Genomic DNA, 8,316 nt, shown 5'->3' with positions numbered 1-8,316 from the left:
CACAAGGCCATGCCAAAGAGGTTGTACACTCGTCGCATCACTTTGTTACTCTGCATTCATGTTGATCCCTCGGGTATCCTTTGCTATGGAACTACTATTCGTGCAAATCTATTGGAAGGAGTGGAGCAAAGCAAAACTGGAGGATTTTTTCCTTTGGTGTCTCTTTCGAAGAAAAAACGTAGGAATTTTATTCACTTGGCCGTCCTTTTCAAATTAATATGCATGAAGAACAGAACTAATTGCATTATTGGCATAATAAGATTTTTATTTTTTCATTTTCACGTGGTTTGACTTTAATTTGACCACGTTTCTCCATTCCTGTGTTCTTCCAATTCATGTGAACCAAACACCCAGGTTGACTGAAATCCTATGTTTCCAAATGCTCTGTTTTGCACGTGCATTCCTATCCTATTCCTGTGTTTTTCCTGTCCCTGCGTTTATAGAATCCTCCAATTCTAAGGAGCCCTTACAGATTTACTTCATTTTCAGATAGGCGTCAAAGAAAACTCGGTATGTTATGTCCTGCTCCTGTCGTGCCGTCATCCACCCCACCTGAGGTGCACCATTGATAGAAGCATTCACTACAGCAGAGATCCCCCCTGCAGACATTCTTTCGCCGCCTCAGATCATCTTCCCCGTTGCCGGCAGCCACGCCAACTGCATTACTATCATCGACTGAGCAGATGAACCTAAGGACTACACAATTCCGGAAGAGAGGTCGCAGTCTTTCGTGTTTGCTTACGTTATACATCGGTTATTATTACCTGCTACTTTATCGTTCAAACTTGAGTTTTTAAATGCCCATGGGTCTCATATCGAGCCAGCAGCGAATAGTATCTATCTACTATCTGGTTCATCTGGGGTCTTCTATGTCTATCTTTTTAAACTGGAGCTATAATCTACCTGCTATCATTAGTTTTGGATCCATCCACTCGTTTGCTACCATCAGTCTTGATTTTTGCATGCACCCCTTAGGCCTTACAAAATCTAACTATTTTTTTTATTATGCATGTCAGATATTGTACACAATCGTACTGAACATGTAGAGAAAAAGAGAAGACCGTTGCGTGGGAATATAATGTCATGCAGACACAGCTCCATGGTGGGCGAAGTGCCCCCCCCCCTCCTGCATTTCCAGATTGTATTCTAGAGGAAGATAACTGTTCAGATGGAGATTCAGAAGGAGACGACCACGCCTGTTTACCACCTGAGGTGTTTTCTCTAACCTGGCATGCTGATGTTGGTCATATCATGCATATGGCGCCTTGCATTGCTTACATTATACATCTTATATGTCATCAGCTTAGTTTAGATTTTCTTTGTGTGAATGCCACCTATTTGGTTTCTATATCATACTCCCACCATTCCTAAATATTTGTCTTTTTAGAGATTTCAACAAGTGACTACATACGGAACAAAATGAGTGAATCTACACTCTAAAATATGTCTATATACATCTGTATGTGGTAGTCCATTTGAAATCTCTAAAAAGACAAATATTTAGGAATGGAGGGAGTATATGGGAATTATGCAATGCCATCTTCTTTAGCCAGGCATCATATACGTGAATCATGCAATGCCATCCTGTTTAGCCAGTCGTCGTATATGTGAATTGCATCATGCCATATTTTTTCCATAATGTATTCCATTTGTCAACAATGTTTATACATTCATCTACTATTCCTGTGCATCAGCCATTTGAGTCGGTCATGGGAAAATCTGGAGTGAAAACAAGGTCTTCTAAGCAGTCGGTGCTACCTGTCGATGCAGATTTCTTGCTGGTTGCAGATAGCTCCTCAGAGGAGGATTCAGAGACAGATGACCAGTCGTATCCCCCCCCCCCCCGAGGTGCATGCTCTAACTTGGTTGGGTTATATTGCTCATATCATGCATATGGTGTCTTGCATTGCCATGCCATCTACTTAGATTAGACATGCTTTGTGTGAATGCCTCATGTTTGCTTTCTTTATCAGATATGTGAATTATGCAATGCCATATTTTTCAGCCAGTTATCATATATGTGAATTATGCACCGCCATGGAGCCAGGCATCTTATATGTGAATTATCTCATGCCATCTTTTTTTTCATTACGTATTCCATTTGTCAACAATCTGTGTATATTGAACTACTCTTCATGTGTATCAGCCATTTGAGCCGGTTATGGAAAAATCTGGAGTGAAAACAAGGTCTTCAGAGCAGGCAATGGTACCTATTGAAGCATATATCTCGATGGTTACAGGGAGCTCCTCAGAGGAGGATTCAAAGACAGATGACCAGTCCTATATCCCACCTGAGGTGTATACTCTAAGTTGCAATGTTTATATTTATCATATGATGCATATGGTGTCTTGCATTGCTTAGTTTAGACACCATATGCACAATATTGAATTCCATCTGCTTAGTTTAGAGATCATACATGCGAGTGCCAGCTGCTTAGTATATGAATCAATTATGTCAATTATGTCATGCCATCCTGTATACTTAGACAACACGTATGTGAATTATTTCATCCCAACCTATTTTAAAAAGACATCATATAGTTTTGTCATGTCATCCTGTTTAGGTACTCATCATATGTTGAATTATGCCATTATATCTTGTTAAGTTATCCATCATATATCTGAAACTGTGTCATGATATCCTGTTTAGTTAGGCATCATATATGTGAAATTGTGTCATGATGTCCTGTTTGGTTAGACAACATATATGTGAATTACCACATCTGTCTATCATACAATGTCTGTACGTTAAATTTCTTTTCTTGTTTATCAGCCATTTGAATTGGAGGGGGTGATGGCAGTATCTAAGGGAGCAAAAACCCGTTCTTCACAAAAGACAGTACTACCCGTCGATGCAGATAGAACCATGGTTGTACTGGCCCACAAACTAGCCCCACCATACATAATCGAGACTCTTCCAGATTGCACACTTACACCGTTGGGTAGAGAACCAGCTACAACCCATCTAACCGCAACCCCAGCGGATAGTAACCCACTTCTAGTTGACAAAGCCATGTCCACCACAGAGTACCCCCACACGAGCAGTTTGTAAAGCTACTGCAGTGCCCAAAGCACGAAGACCACCACAGCTAACCCAAACTCCACGTTTAAAGCAGAAGAGCAACTGTTCTCAGGTCAGATTCCGTAGCTATGGTCCATACTCCTTTGCTTTTGCATCACTGTATTTACTCATACCAACTACTTTCGAATTTGAAGGATCCAATTGAAACTCCAATGGCGCAACATGTATGTTTTAAACCTATTTCTTTAACTGGATTGTTGTTCTAACTTCTTGCTCTATGTTGATTTCAGTTTAAGTTGTATAAACAGTTATGTTCTCATGTGATGCACATTACAAGTGTTGCCAATGCTGTGTAGTTTCTCACACTTATATTCTGTATATGCTGTTGTGTCTTAAAAATATATGAGTTGAACTGTGTCTCTATCTTGATTAGGGAACATAAACTAGAATGATATGGACAATACAGTGACCATAGTACATAGATATATGTTTGTTTCATGTTGTTATCCTGTCCACCTTACTACTGAACCAGTTTACCAAAATGAGTTTTGTATACTACAAGCTAAACATGCGATGTGTTTGCTTGTTTCTCTTGTAGTATGCAAATAGAATATTGGAGAAGAGCACCCCACTATGCAATGGTAGAGAAAGTAATGCAGATAAGGTTCAAGATAGTGAGACAACCCTGTTGATCTCCAAGAAAGGTGATAAAAACAATCTTGTAGACAGTGAGAAAACCCCACAGTCCTGCGTTGATGTAGTGTTTGAGTTACTGGCCAGTACCGCTGGCACAAGCTCTTCGAACTCGCTGCCTGAATCACTTCGGCTTCTTCAGTCTCAGCTACAAGCTGAAAGCCATCAGTCAGCTGTGCTGTGGCAAGAAGCCGAAGGACTGAGGAAGTCCCTGCAGAATTCAGATGCATACTTTCTTGTGCAATAGCAAGCGCTAGAGGATTTACCAAACAAGAGAAAGTTAATAAGCTTGCTAAGCATCTTGCCAGCAGTATGGGTACCCAGGATATTGTTTCTTGAACTCTTCTAAGGTGGTTTCAGTTCTAGACTTGTTTTGCTGCGACATTTATATGCTGCTTTGTTCCCTATATTTGCACTGGTGGCGAACTTTGATGCCCAGTGGATGTAATATGTGTAATAGCCGTGATAGCCTAGCATAAGTTGCTTTCTTATTTATTTCCTTGTTGTCTTGTTTATTTGTTTGCTTGTAGTCAGTGCAGTTCTTTTTCTGTGATTTGCTAGTGGCCGCAATAACCTATTTTTTAAAACTAGGCCACAATAACCATGGGCTAATATTTACTGTTGTGACATTGGGCCTCCTATGGGCCGTAGAAACAGTGGGCCTTCTACGGGCCGTAGAAATAGTGGGCCTTCTACGGGCCGTAGAAACAATGGACCTTCTACGGGCCGTAGAAACAATGGGCCTTCTACGGGCCGTATCATCAATGGGCCTTATACGGGCCGTATGATCGATTGGCCAAACATGGGCCAAACAGACCGCATTATGGCCGTAAAAACGGGCTAGAGTTGGAATCGTCCGTTCATGGGCCGACCATAACGGGCCATCGTTAATAGGCCGTATTTGATGACACTATGAGAATGGCCCAACATATTAACGGACCACAAAGGGCCGACTGTAACCACGGGCTGAATTTGGCCCACAAGCAGAAAATGACAGTAACGGGTCGTAAGTAAACGAATGCTGGAAATGAGCCCAAGAATAAATGGGCTCTGAGAAGGCCGAAAGATAACATGGGTTGGAAACGGCCCAACGGAATAACGGGCCGTTAATGGGTATAAAGTGATACACTATTCATTACGGGCCAGTTTCACCACGGGTCATTAATGGGTGTAAAGTGATACACTGTTCATTACGGACCAGTTTCACCACGGGCCGTTGATAGGCCAAGAGTTACAAAGGGCCTCATATGGGTCGAAAGACGTCTTGGGCCATACATGGGCCAGAAGTGAAAATAGGCTGGAATCATATTGGATGGCCCAGATGACGCTAATGGGCCTAATTCGGATAGGGCATAACGGGCCTAGGGTTAGCAGGCTGTAAATGGGCTATATGCGAACATGCCGTTAACAGGCTTTCCATGGGCCGGCCCGCCACCTTTTGACCAAGTCAAACGGGCCGGCCTTTTCACAGGAATGGGCCTCTGTTGGGCCGTGCCACGTGTCGACGTATCATAGGCGCCTTCTGTCCAATCAGTGGATGACATCTGTCCCAACGATGAGACGACGCGTGTTTCCTCCAGCCAATGATGACTTTACACGTGGAAAATCCCCATTGGTCGGGGCTGTTAATGGGTTATCGAATCCAAAACCCGACACGATAGCTTAACGGCGTTCCATTATGGTGGATGCCACATGTCGGTCACCCTTGACGAAAGCACTTCTATGACGCGCGATTTATCGTCATGGAAGTGGACACTTCCGTGATGATAATTTTGGTAATGTCATGGAACACTTCTATGACAGCACAGGTATGACTATCTTGATTCTGTCATAAAATTGTCATGGATGTACATGCATGACAGAAAACGCGACCTACTCTGACAAACACGTATCATGACGGAAGTGTATTTTTTTTGTAGTGATGCTTTGTTTTGTGATACAACTTTCAGCTTAGGCGCTATTATTGCTAAACGATTAAGTCTGAACCGTACAAAGGGCCCCATCTTCGTAGGCATGTTTGCTTCACGCCTTGCTAAACACTTTGAGATACCTATTAGGCATTATGAGAAAGAGGAAAATTTGATGCCCCCTGTTTTTCTAGATTATAAGAGTATTGTAGCACATGATTTTATCGTTAAAAATAAGAAGAAGATGCTTAAGTATAGTTTGATATTTGATAAAACTCACTGTGAGATTATTACCTTGCTTGCACCCTCTTTGTTTAACATACTTTCAGGCATGTACCTCATCTTGCCAAAGGCCATTTATGCATACTGGAGGCTGACACAAGTCCAAGAGCCTGAGCTTGAGCCACCACTTGACCCATATCGACAGTCTGTTTATCAGTGGGATCTGAAGAAGATTGCCAGCCAGTGGCACCCTGAGGACCCTCCTCAGTACACCGGAGAGAGTAGCTTCGATCCGTGGGCATAGACCAACTTAGGCCAAAATCCTAAGCTTGGGGGAGTATGTATTTCTCACCGACATTACATTCATGTTCACACACTCATGCCAGTTGTCGGTGCTCATACCTTTTCATTATACCATCCATGCTAGTTTATTTTCTTTTCTAAGGCTTGTTCTTGTGTGTTTGAAAAAAACCTTAAGAAAAGCCAAAAAAATTAGTTGTAGCTTTTAGCTAGTCTACTTTCCATGCCTGTAGTAGTAGTAATTAAAAGGAAACCCAAAAAGATTTCTCGTTCTTCTTTTGCTTGTTGGGAGCTTTCCCGTGTAAATAGTTTTATTTCTTTTCTTTTCTTTGGGGGTCGAGAGGAGAAGACCACGATGAAAATGTTGAATGGCTCTCATATGCTTTATTGTTGATTTAACAAAGAGCCCATATTACCTTATCTTCTCCTTTGTATTAAATGCTTGTAGATTCCAGCTTAGTCCAATGCACGTCCACTATTATTATTATCCACATCATTCGGTCGTGCGAGTGAAAGGCAATAATGATGATATATGATGGGCTGATTGAGATGAGAGAAGCTGGTATGAACTCGACCTATCTTGTTTTTGTAAATATGATTAGTTCATTGTTCCTAATTCAGCCTATTATGAATAAAACATGTTTGCAATGAGAATTAGATATTATAGTTGCTCATGCCATGCTTAATTTGCTAGGAGTTTATAATGGTTTACCTTGCGTGCCAACATGCTATTAAAATGGTTGTGATGTGGTATGATAGGGTGGTATCCTCCTTTGAACGATTCGAGTGGCTTGACTTGGCACATGTTCACGCATGTAGTTGAAACGAAATCAACATATCCTTCACGATATTTATGTTCATGGTGATTTATATCCTACTCATGCTTGCACGCATTGTTGATTAATCTTAATGCATGTTCGTGACTGTTGTCGCTCTCTAGTTGGCCACTTCCTAGTCTCTTTCTAGCCTTCACTTGTACTAAGCGGGAATACTGCTTATGCATCCACTTCCATAAAACCCAAAGTTATTCCATATGAGTCCACCATACCTTCCTGTATGCGGTATTTACCTGCCGTTCCATGTAAATTTGTATGTGCCAAACTCTAAACCTTCAAATGAAATTCTGTTTTGTATGCTCAAATAGCTCATGTATCAACTTGGGTTGTCTATATCTTCCATGCTAGGTGGGTTATTCTCGCGATGAGTGGACTCCGCTCCTCATTCACGAGAAAATGGCCGGTAAGCGGGGTGCCCAGTCCCATGCTCAAATCAAAATAATTGCAAACAAAACTCCCCCAGGATTGTTGTTAGTTGGAGGCACCCGTTGTTTCGGACAAGCCATGGATTGATGTTTGTTAGTGGTGGGGGAGTATAAACTTTACCATTCTGTTTGCGAACCACCTATAATGTGTGTAGCATGGAAGATATCGAGATCTCTTGGTTGTTATGTTGACAACGAAAGCATACCGCTGATACGTCCATTTTGCATCATGCTTTTATATCAATTTTTATTGCATTATGGGTTGTTATTACACATTATGCCACAATACTTATGGCTATTCTCTCTTATTTTACAAGGTTTACATGAAGAGGGAGAATGCCGGTAGCTGAGACTCCGGGCTGGAAAAGGAGTAAATATTAGAGACCTATTCTGCACAACTCCAAAAGTCCTGAAACTCCACAAAAGTATTTTTGGAATTAATAAAAAATGTTGAGCGGAAGAAATACCTGAGGGGGGCACCCACCGTCCATGAGGGTGGGGGGCGCGCCCCCTACCTCGTGGGCCCCCTCGCAGCCCTCCGATGGCCATCTTCTGCTATATGAATTCTTTTACCCTGGAAAAAAATCATAAGCAAGCTTATGGGACGAAACTCCGCCGCCACGAGGCGGAACCTTGGCGAAACCAATCTAGGGCTCCGGTGGAGCTGTTCTGTTAGGGAAACTTCCCTCCGGGAGGGTGAAATCATCACCATCGGTCCTCTCATCAAGAGGGGGTCAATCTCCATCAACATCTTCACCGGCATCATCTCCTCTCAAACCCTAGTTCATCTCTTGTATCCAATCTTTGTACCAAAACCTCAGATTGGTACCTGTAGGTTGCTAGTAGTGTTGATTACTCCTTGTAGTTGATGCTAGTTGGTTTACTAGGTGGAAGATCATATGTTCAGATCC

Source organism: Triticum dicoccoides, chromosome 3B, assembly GCF_002162155.2.
Source record: "Triticum dicoccoides isolate Atlit2015 ecotype Zavitan chromosome 3B, WEW_v2.0, whole genome shotgun sequence".
Taxonomy (NCBI): domain Eukaryota; kingdom Viridiplantae; phylum Streptophyta; class Magnoliopsida; order Poales; family Poaceae; genus Triticum; species Triticum dicoccoides.
Note: the sequence above shows the minus strand (reverse complement) of the source record.